Consider the following 9,963-nt stretch of genomic DNA (forward strand, 5'->3'; position numbering starts at 1 on the left):
GGGGGGTGGACAAGGAGGCAGGACACAGCCTCAAGGACATGATTGATGAGCAGACACCAGTTGTTTCCACACAGGAAAGTGAGCTGTGGACACGATGTTAGGAGCTTTTGTCACTTTCTCATTGACTTTTGAAGAGTCCCATAAAAGGTTCCCAAACCCCGTTTCTGTGAAGTTAGGAATGTTGCCACCAGGAGGCAGCAGCATACAGGGTTACATTTTCTAGCAGACAACTAGAAGAGCGGAAGAAAAGCCATTAGAATCCCTTTCTACAGAAAATCAAATCACATATAAATCTCTGTCATTATCATGAAAGCTGATACTTTTGTGCACACTGAGGCAGAGAGAGCGTGAACACCCCAGGCTTAGAGGAGGAGGCTGTGCTGAGATACAGGTTGAGTTCAGGCAAACAGGACTTGAAGTCCCAGCTCTGCCTTTGATTAACTATGTGATCACGGGGAAGTTAAATCTAAGGTTGTTACAATGGTTAAATGAAATATGTGCCTGGTCCAAGGTCGGTAAGTGAGAGTTGTAGTTAGATCTTCTATAGATCTTCCAGTTTCCCTCTAACAATTTCTTTCTATAAAGAAACATTAAATCATGCATATGAAATTGGAAACTCTTTGGGTTTGTGCATAGCTCAAAGGCTTCAAGGTACATTCATGACAAAGTTCCAGTAACTTCTCTCATGCCCATTACAACTTTACCTAGGGAATCATTTTGTAAGCTGGCCTCTTTCATCACATGGAAAAGCCTTCAGAGAAGAGCCTTCTAGAAGGCTCCAATCTAGAAACTAGTAAAGGGTCTATAGAAGGCGTTAAGTGTGTCATTTCCTTGATTAAAACAAATTAATGGCTCCTTACTGCTTAAGGAATAAAGTCCATGGTACTTAGCATGGCATATGAGGTCCACCTCACCATCCAGTCATGCCCGTGTAGACACTTAATACTATGCTCCAGGAATTTGATCCAGATGCTCCACAGTGTGCTCCATTAGTATGAGGCTTAATAATAAATAGTTTGATGGACTAGAAGTTAAAATACTGTGGATACTGAATCCATGCTGCTTTAATATAGTTTTGTAGAATCAAGAGTATCCCTGTTTTAGCATTACAGTCCTTTCCATTGCAACAGAATTCTGAGGAGAAAATAATTTCCAGAGCCAATTGGCATGATAAGGACTGTGCAGACCCAGTGCAGGTCCTTTGGGTGGGTCTTGGCTTGTGAGGAGCCATGTTGAGAAGTGCTCTTGTGGCCACATTGGTCACAGTGTTCTCTGACTTCATGACACAAACTGCATGCACTTCTGGGTGCCATTGCTCAGGCTTTGCTTCTGCCTCCAGTGGCTTTTCCCACTTTCCTTACCTTCTCGTCTACCAACCAGGAAGATCCTAACTCAAATTACTTCTTCTCTGAAGGCTTTTCCATCCCCCCACCCCTGCCACAAGCTATCATTTCTTGTCTCTGCTTGCTTTATGAATACTGTTCTTATCATTCTCATTCATTCAACACACATTTGGATGCTAGAGTGATCACATCATCTCATAATTAGATTATATGTCAGTCATTAGGCAGGATGCTGACTGCCTACAAGGACCATTTCTGAATTTTCTTTGTACTCCCAGAGCTTAGTATAGAAGTGAGCACAGAGTAGACATTCCATAAATGTTGGCTAATTGTGAACTAAAAAATTGAAAATAAAGATCAGAGTGTCATGGACCATGAGAATCACATCAGAAGACTATAGATGGGTCTGATGAGAGGAACAGGAAGGAAAAGGGGAAGAAGAAGTGGAGAGTCTACTGTAAATCTCCAAAAAGCACATGGACTTTGGAGCCAAAGAACAAATTGTTCCATTGTTCTGGCAGAAGTTGCCAGCACCCATTTCCCAGTAGATGTGGGCACCAGGATCCTTTGTCTCCAGTGAATTTCACATTTGTTATCACATCCTAATCTTTGGATTCCATCAGCAAAGCCACTAATCACTTTTTAAATTGACTGCAGAGTGGATATTAAAGGCCGTAATTCTTGCCAGGAGGAAAAACAAACAGAATCCATGGATATGTAGGGGCACAAGTTGGTTCAAGGCTAAGAAGCCCACGTGCCTACAGGTGAAAAGTTCAGGGAGATCGGGGTGTAAAAAAGAGACGCAATCTCGCTCTGTGTGTCCCAACCCTTGAGTGTGCCACTGTGTCCTGGTATGTCTGTGGGCCACTAAAATCAGCACCATGAAAATCCTGGTCTTGGTCTTGATTTGTCTACACCTCTCAGAGGGTGTGGAAAGGTGTGTATGGGGATTCAGTTTCACTGTGAGTTTCAGCCCTAAGGGAGCATCACAAGCTAGGGTAAAGCAAAGGCCTTCCCCTGCAGATCTCATGGAAAGGCAGGCAGATTGTGTCTTGGTACATGAACCCAAAAACCACAGGGACCCTAGACTTGAAATGGATGATGATGATGATGATGATGATGATGATGATGATGATGATGCTGTGTGTATGTGTGTGTGTGTATTAGTAAAGGTGGGTTGGTGTTTTGTTAGCCAAGAAGGAAGGATGTACAATATCTATAAAGCTTAGAGGAGGGACTGGGAAGGAACAGGTATTTATTCTGTGGAAAGAGTGTATATAAGCAGGAAACCCCAAATATATGTTATAGTGGATTTTCAGGCTGGAAATGCTGAAGTGACTGCAGAACTTGCTAAAATCCAGAAGGATTTCTTTTTTTTTTTTTTTTTAAGATTTTATTTATTTATTTGAGAGAGAGAATGAGATAGAGAGAGCATGAGAGGGGGGAGGGTCAGAGGGAGAAGCAGACTCCCTGCTGAGCAGGGAGCCCGATGCGGGACTCCATCCTGGGACTCCAGGATCATGACCTGAGCCGAAGGCAGTCGCTTAACCAACTGAGCCACCCAGGCGCCCCAGAAGGATTTCTTACAAGAGGCTCTTCTTGGGTAGAAGTAGGTTTAAAAACGCCAGATCAGATCACTGAAGTGATTTCTTTAACGGGGAAGGTGAAGCTCACTCCTTTTGTTTGCCCTAATCTCTGCAGAATCATTCTGAAGAAAGGCAAGTCCATCCGCCAGGTGATGGAAGAGCGGGGTGTATTAGAGACATTCCTGAAGAACCACCCAAAGGTTGATCCAGCTGCCAAGTATCTTTACAATAATGATGCTGTTGCTTATGAACCCTTCACTAACTACCTGGATGTAAGTGAAAGGGGAGGTGGTATCCATAACCCTTGGCTAATAACCATTCTTGGATACTTACTTAGACCTCTCATCAGCTCTGATTTTGGACTTTTTACTAAACCTGAGTCTCACCTTCCTGTGGAAAGTCTCTGGATAAGTTATGAGTTGGTACCACTTAACACTATTGTATTCCCTTTCCTTCCTTCTTCTCATTACTGGCTCATTCTCTGAAGCTCCATTTATGTGGTTAAGAGATCCACAGTGACCATATTCAAGTCAATTGAGAGAGCCAAAGGAAGTCCCAGTGATGGGCTGCAGGGGAAAGAAGGACAGCACATGCCAAGCTGCCAGGCAAAATCTCCAGTGGCTCCAGATGACAGATCTCCCCGTTTGGAAACAAACACTGGTACTCAGAGCAAGTATTTGAGTGTTCTTGAGGCTGCAGTGTCTGCTCAGGGCATCTCAACACACCGGTGTCCTATGGACTGTCCTTAGTGAGATGTTACATGAGTGTCAGATCTAGAAGCCACCTTAGGGATCTCCTATTTCGACTTCCACTTTCTATAGATGGTGGAAGGAGAGGCAGGTAAGTGACATGACTGGCCCGAATTCACTTAGAACTTAAACTGTGTCTCAGTGAAGTTCTCTTCTTGCTTTCCATGCTACTTCTCATTACTAAACCAAAGTCTCACCTTCCTATGGATTTCCTAGCACCTTAGCTACTGTGTGACCAGAGGGAGGGGAATGGTGGGGAAATATCTAACACTGGAAGAAAAGGAAGGATGTGTGTGTGTGTGTTTATGTGTGTGTGTGTGTGTGTGTGTGTGTGATGTGGGGAGGGGTTTGGGCACTGGGAATGGAGAAAAGGTGATTGCTTTTCCAAGTGTGCATGTTCTGGCATAGCATGGTAAATCCATGGTGTTATCACCTGATACAAAGTGGAAAATGCTTTGGAAGAAGAGACTGGCTTGCCAGACCAATTCTCACCTAGTCAAAGTCTTGCAATTAGGGACAAAAATGGGCAATATCAAGGGGATCTGGCTCTAGATGTGAAGGAGAACTTCTGGAAAGAGAAAAATATAATTTGTCCAAATGTGGTTTATAGTGAGTCTCTGTCTTCCCCATCCTTAGGACAAGGCTTGGCTATTAAATGAGCGTGACAAACTTTTCTTTGCAGTCCTACTACTTTGGAGAGATCAGCATTGGGACACCGCCACAAAATTTCCTGGTCCTCTTTGACACAGGCTCCTCCAACCTGTGGGTGCCCTCTACCTACTGCCAAAGCCAGGCCTGCTGTGAGTATACCACCATCACCACCCACCCATGGATAGTAGCAGAGGCCAGGGCAGAGTCAGGATTGAGCACAATCTCAGCATCCAAGTCCAGAGTTCTTGGTGCATACCCATGATCTCATCCTCCTTAAATTGAGACCATGTGGAAATCTTGCCCTTGGTCTACATTTCACAAGTGCTACAGTTCTGGAGAGAGACAGCAGAAATAGACCAAGGCTTCTGTTCTTTTCTACATTGTTCCCTTTCCTCAGCTTTCTCCTGTGGGCCCCAATTCCTGTCACTTTGAGTTGAGCCATTCCTCAGGAAATGGAAGGAAGGGGCAACATCTGTTTGCCAAGGGGACAGACTTTTCTGGGGCTACAGATTGTCTTCAGCACAAAGGATCTGAGGCTGAGGCCCAACCCCAGGCTTGGTCTGACAGTCTCAGGCCATCAAGGATAAGTGTCCTCCAAGTATTTCGGAAAATGTGTTGACATTAACTTTCCATTCTATCTTTGCACAGTCAATCACAACAGGTTCAACCCCAGCAGTTCCTCTACCTACAGAAACAATGGGCAAACCTATACACTGTGTTATGGAAGTGGCAGCCTGACTGTGCTCCTGGGATATGACACTGTTAATGTAAGTGTTTTATGGGCATAATTTATATTTCCAGTTTTCTGATACTCTGGGTGTTCCTCTGAGGAGGCTCCTCTCCCTCGTGCCTTCAGCCTGGTGGAGTCTGAAGAGCAGATCAGAGGACAAGACCCTTCGTCCTGTGGTTCCTCTGTGTCTGAAAGAGAGAGGGATGGTGAGAGGGGAGGAAGGAGCTGCCTGATCATGTGTATTGTGGGAACTCATGCTCTTCTCCTTGTCTCCATAGCCAACCAACCTATCAGTATGGTGGGGAGCTCATCCTGGGAGGTGTGGACTCCCAGTTTTATTTTGGTGAGATCGTCTGGGCTCCTGTCACCCGGGAAATGTACTGGCAGATTGCCATCGATAAGTAAGTACAGGGGAAATTTCCTGTGGATTATGGACACCCCTAGGATGTTCTCCAGTGTGACAATATTTCCTGTTCTTGCACTGGCACACACTTCTGAAAGAATCAGCAAACCCTCAGGCTGATTGTTCCTGGAGCTCAGTAGACCCTGACATGTAGCTCTTGACTAAACTTTTTGACTTGGTCACTGAAACTTGTCATTTCAGCAGGTTGGTCATTCCTAGGCTTCTGTGAATCCATGTCTTTGTTCCTGGGAGCTTCATTATCCCAAGTAGCACAGTCCTACCAAGTCCTTCATCAGTAAAAGTAACAGCTCTCATTGATGTTTTTGATGTGCCAGAGACTGTGCTAAATATTTTATATATATTATTGCATGTATATTCCACTACAACAGTATGAGGTGGTCAGTAGTTTATTTCATTGTGTAGATAAAGGAATCAAGCCTCAGAGGTTCAGTAACTTATCCAAAGTCACACATTTCACAAATTTCCAAATTTGAGCCCAAGCATATCTGTTCCCAGAGCTTAGTACCATGAATCGGTTACTTCTACACTCCAACCCTTCAGGAAATTTCCATCACCTCCATTTAAAGATACACTTCTTTGGCCTTTGCTCAAGACCATACAACAGCTGGGCACTACCTATCGCTACAGCCTTCCCACCACTTCCTGGCGTGCAGCACAGACTTCACCACGTCCTTGCACCTTGCCATGACTCTTTTGCCTCTTCTCTTTTGACTATATCACCTGAAGCCCCTCATGTCCTGTGCACATCCTTTGGAGACCAGATAAATTCCTACCTCCCCCCAAAAGACCTCTCAGGGACCCAATCTCTCTTTCAGTCCCATAGTATTACTGGCTTGTGTCCCAACATGTCTCTCTTCATCTGTGGGTAGACACAGTGGAATCACCCCAATGTGCATGAGTAGAGAGGTAAGCAGTTGATGTCTGACAAGTAGTTTTTGTGCCTGGAGTAGAGGGGTCTTTTCACTTGGACCAATTGCACTCACCCCTTAAGCATCTCTTCTCAGAATAATCCTTGTCTGACCAACTGCTTCTCACGGCCAGATTAGATCAAGTCCCCTCCTCTCTGGCCTCTTGAATTTCTTTCATGGCACTCACCAGGGCTACAATTAAACACCATTTACGTGTTTCTGTTAAGTTTGTGGTGTCTGTCTTGTTCACCATTACATCCAAGTACCTTGATTCACCAACAGTACCCAAAATATAAATGGACTGAAGAGGAAGAGTAGAGCAGCCGAAAAAGCTGGATGAGGGATCAGGGACTGAATCACATAGGACTACATTATGGAGATCACCAGCTATTGCCCTATGGTGTTGTGGCTTAATGTATGGTGTTGTCTCATGTCCATTAGAATATGCTCTTTAAAAACAGCGAATATAAGTTAGTCCTCTTCATATCACCCTAATTCTTCTAAGAGTGTCTTGTACATAGTAGGTGCCCAATGTGTATTTATGATTTGATTACCAACTTTAGCTATGTTTGGCACTATGTGTTGGGCCTCATATAGGCAGATTAAAGAGGATAAGACACAGTCCCTACTCCCCACAGAGCTCAGTCAGAGCTGGAGTAGTTACCAGAGCAAGACTGAGGATATTATTCCAGTGGTCCCAAAGACACAGATTTATTACATGGATTGCAGTGTCAAGGTATGGCCTGGCTTTTTGGAAGACTCATCTTTTCAGAGCCGCAGGGTTAGGAGATTAGGGAGGATGCGGCACTTATTTATGGCAGAAATGTCTGACTCTCTCTCTCTTTTTTAAAGATTTATTTATTTATTTATTTGAAAGAGAGAGGGCGAGAGAGAGAGCGGGGGGGAGGGTCAGAGGGAGAGACAGTCCCGAGCAGACTCCGAGCTAAGCATAGAGCCCAATGCAGGGCTCCATCTCACAACCCTGGGATCATGACTCAAACTAAAACCAAGAGTCAGACGCTCAACTGACTGCACCACCCAGCTACCCCTAGAAATGCCTGACTCTCTTTGTATTGGTGTGCCCCTCAGGTTTCTTATTGATAACCAGGCCACTGGCTTGTGCTCCCAGGGCTGCCAGGGGATCGTGGATACGGGAACCTTCCCACTGACTGTTCCCCAGCAGTACTTGGACTTCTTTGTGAAGGCAACAGGAGCCCAACAAGATCAGAATGGTGATGTGAGTAACCAGAAGCCAGGGCTCCTCTGCACATCCAGGCAGCCTCAGCATAGGAGCCTGAGTGCAATGAGTTCATGAGAGACAAGAGGAGGGATTGGGGGAGAACTGAGCTCCTGGTGGAACAGAACACGTGGGGACACATCATGGCCTTTCAGGCATGAACCCTCAATGCAAGGAGGCATAAGGGGAGGGAATAACACCAACTCCAACTGTGAGTATGGGCTGAATGATTGTCGGGAGGGGTGGCTGTTCCATTGCAGGCCCTTGGAACACATCTCACCTTGGTGTGGCACTGTCATTTGACTCTATGAACAGAGCCAGGCATATTGCATTTCTCCATTGCATTTGGGTTTCTTTCTTCCCTAGGAATACTCCTTTGGCTTTTACTCTGAGCAGCCTCCTGTGCCCACCCCTGTTCCCCTATACCCACTTCTGTAGTTTGCTCCTCCTGTATGCAAGAGTCTAGTTTAGTCAGACTAAATCTTGGTCCCTCAGGATGTGTGTGTGTGTTTGTGATGAGTATGTGGATAGGTACACACTTATGTGAGAACATGCTTCACACAGGATGTGCCCATGCTTCTTCTCTGTAAATGGTACTTTCTGGCAGTAGAAATCTGTGTTCTGGAATGAGCCTAACTCCTTGTGGCCATATCAACACAATCAAAATCTCAGAGCTGAGATGTGTCCAAGGAGGCCCAGGAAAGCAAAAGCATCTGGTCGGTGTTGTACCTGGGAATCAGGCTTTGCCTTCCATGCTCTCAACCAACCTCTGCTGGAAGGTCAGGAAGAGAGTCTCACGGGGAATGGGGGACTCGGGCCCTTTGTCTGGGCCCCCAGTCCCCTGACATTCTACAGCTCTGCTTCTCTTCTCTCTCAGTATGTGGTCAACTGCAGCTCCCTACAGAGCATGCCCACCATGACCTTTGTCATCAGCGGGACCCCATTATCTCTGCCTCCCTCTGCCTATGTCTTCAATGTAAGTATGCACTCCAGGCTCCAGGAAAATGGGATTGGATGGGCACAAACAGCTGTTCTGTGTCCCAGCTCACATCTGAGCACCTATGGGGAGTCACTAGTGGCAGGGTTGAGGGTGAACAGGAAGCCAGAGACCCCAGAAGTGTCAAGGAATATAGGGTGGGAAGTTCCGGTAGGGAAAGGCCTCTCCATGCACCTGGTTATATCCTGATGTTCTTTGTCTGCAGAATAATGGCTACTGCACGCTTGGGATTGAGGCCACTTACTTGCCCTCCCCCACTGGGCAGCCCCTGTGGATTCTAGGAGATGTTTTCCTCAAGGAATATTACACTGTCTATGACATTGGGAACAGCAGGATGGGTTTTGCCCTCTCTAAGTAGACTAGCAAGAGGCAGCTGTCTCCACCCTCCTAGCAGAACTCTGGGATTGCCCTACTGTTTCTCTGGGCTGACAGCAGCATTTTAGACTAGTCTGGTCCCTCTGTGCACTAGAATCTTACTTCCTGCAACTAATAAATCAAGAATCTCCAAACGTCCTTGCTGTTCCCTCTAAATGTCTTCTTTGTGTTCTGCTTGTAGTAGTTTATTCTAGATTGAAAGTTAGCAACAGGGGCGCCTGGGTGGCTCAGTTGGTTGAGCAACTGCCTTCGGCTCAGGTCATGATCCTGGAATCCCAGGATCAAGTCCCGCATCAGGCTCCCTGCTCAGCAGGGAGTCTGCTTCTCCCTCTGACCCTCATGATCTCTCTCTCATCTCATTCTCTCTCTCAAATAAATAAATAAAATCTTAATAAAAAAAAGAAAGTTAGCAACAGTTCTTTGGGGGAATCTGTGAATTGCCCAATGGGCAAGAACACAGAGCAGAGGTCTCTGAGTGAGGACCCACACATAGATTTTAAGGACACAGTAGTACCTACATAAAGTACTCTAGTGGAGGTGACCAGCCCTCCCAGCACTCTCCCTTCCAACACATTCTTCTCTCCATTCTTGAATGTTAGAGAAGAAAAAGAAACATTGGAGAACATATCAAACGGGTGCTCTGAGGCCAACTCAGATTACAAAATGGTGTTTCTTCTTGAGGAAAGCAGCACAGTTTTAATTAATTTTTTCTGGTATTTTCACAGACCCCTTTCTTCCCTACTCACTATGGGTGCTCTCAGGTTGTTCACATATGTACTTTACCTGCCTAACCTGAAAGCTTTTGAGTTTAAAACCCCAATCTCATTTTACAGTGGAAGAAAGTGGGGTGTGGACAGGTTAGCATACAGTTAGTGTTAAAATCAGATCCAGATCAATGTATTAAATATTTTTATTGTGTTGCTATATGATAAAGTCCGCTATGTGCAAGCCATGGAGGCATAC

At 45.4% G+C, this 9,963-nt stretch overlaps 1 pseudogene; it reads left to right on the forward strand.

Annotated features, from left to right (window-relative positions):
* Positions 1–2,224: 2,224 nt before the first annotated feature.
* Positions 2,225–8,983, forward strand: LOC118018298 (annotated as a pseudogene).
* Positions 8,984–9,963: the final 980 nt, after the last annotated feature.

The sequence above is a fragment of the Mirounga leonina genome, unplaced genomic scaffold, assembly GCF_011800145.1.
Source record: "Mirounga leonina isolate KUSES-001 unplaced genomic scaffold, KU_Mleo_1.0 Mir_170664, whole genome shotgun sequence".
In the NCBI taxonomy this organism is placed as follows: Eukaryota; Metazoa; Chordata; class Mammalia; order Carnivora; family Phocidae; genus Mirounga; species Mirounga leonina.